This window comes from Euphorbia lathyris, chromosome 10, assembly GCF_963576675.1.
Source record: "Euphorbia lathyris chromosome 10, ddEupLath1.1, whole genome shotgun sequence".
NCBI lineage: Eukaryota > Viridiplantae > Streptophyta > Magnoliopsida > Malpighiales > Euphorbiaceae > Euphorbia > Euphorbia lathyris.
Genome location: NC_088919.1, coordinates 55,016,357 through 55,017,949, shown reverse-complemented (window position 1 = coordinate 55,017,949; position 1,593 = coordinate 55,016,357). Strand labels below are relative to the sequence as shown.

The 1,593-nt window shown below is 36.8% G+C and overlaps 1 non-coding gene across 1 annotated transcript; it reads left to right on the top strand.

Moving 5' to 3' along the window:
- The first annotated feature begins 1,119 nt into the window (after positions 1–1,119).
- On the top strand, positions 1,120–1,226 carry LOC136210100 (small nucleolar RNA R71). Its single transcript, XR_010677807.1, has one exon. It is a non-coding gene; the product is annotated as a small nucleolar RNA R71 (small nucleolar RNA).
- Positions 1,227–1,593: the final 367 nt, after the last annotated feature.

Below are 1,593 nucleotides of genomic sequence, written 5' to 3'. Positions count from 1 at the left end.
CAATCTTCTGTTAGTGAAATGGATGAAATTCCTTCCCAACTGATTTTCTTTGAAATTAAATCTTTGAGGAATTTACCATAATTGGGAATTTGCGTAATCGCATCCATAAACATTAAATTAATATGCAAATTCTTAAGTTTGTCTAAAAATGTTAAAAGTTGTTTGTCATAGTCCCTATTGCGGACTTTGTGTGGAAAAGGTGGTTTGGGTACAAAAGTTTTTGTACTAGAGTCAATTGGTGCATCTTTTTGTTTTAATGTATCTTCTTTGGGCGTCGGTAAATCAGTTCCAGGTAAGGTCGAATTTCCGGACATTTCCGGGCCTAAGTAGTTTTTCCCTGAACGAAGAGTGATAGCCTTAACATGCTCTTTCGGATTTTCTTCCGTATGGCTTGGAAGACTTCCCTCTTTGCGGGATGGAATTGATTTAGCGAGTTGTCCAATTTGAATCTCCAAATTATAGATGCTAGATGATTGGTTTTTAATAAGCTGATCGAATTTATTCTCGATCCGTTTAAAACCATCGTCGTGATTACTTATTTTTCCGCTCATAGCATCAATAAATTTATCGATTTTAGAAGATAAAGTGCTAATCGAATCTCTTGATTGATTTTTATAATTAGTAGTACGATTTTGATTAGCATTAACATTACTATTGTCTCTCCAGTTAAAGTTAGGATGATTTCTCCACCCAGGATTATATGTATTGGAGTAAGGGTTATTATTTTGGTTTTGCCCTTGGACAAAATTTACTTGTTCAATTTCACTCATACCTTCGTAATCCACATCTGTTTGGATTGAGTTACCATTGGAATCACACGGTGCCATAAACCTATCAATTTTGTGCGATAAGGCAGAAAATTGGGCTTGCAACATCGCTACTGGATCAAGATTCACTATACCTTTAACTGATGATGTTGTTGAGGATGATGGTTTCGCTGATGGTACGTGTCCACGTTCCGCGGGCCACATACAACTGTTGATTGCCATTTCCTCCAAAAGTTCTCTTGCTTGGGCAGATGTTTTCTTCATGAATAACCCTCCAGACATAGCGTCCAATGAACCTCTAGTTGTATGATTTAGTCCATTGTAAAATGTTTGCATTAAAAGTCCGGCGGGCAATTGGTGGTGTGGGCATAAACGTTGAAGTTCTTTAAAACATTCCCAAGCCTCATAAAGAGTTTCATTATCATTTTGAGAAAAAGATGTTAACTCTTTAATGACTCTTGCGGTTTTTGCTAAAGGAAAAAACTTTGATAAAAATGCTTGGGCTAATTGCTCCCAAGTCTCAATTGATGCGGCTGGCATAGAAGTTAACCATTCTTTGGCTCGATCCTTCAAAGTAAAAGGAAAAAGGCGAAGTTTGATTGCTTCTGCAGTTACATCAGTAATTTTAAAAGTGTCACAAATTTCTAAGAAATTTGTCAAATGGGTATTAGGATTTTCGTTAGGTAACCCGTAAAACGTTACATTATTTTGCAACATATTAAGCAACGCATGCTTAATTTCAAAATGATGTGCATTAATTTGGGGTCTAACTATACTGTTTGTTACACCGGCCACTCCTGGCCTAGCGTAATCCATAAGTGTGGCC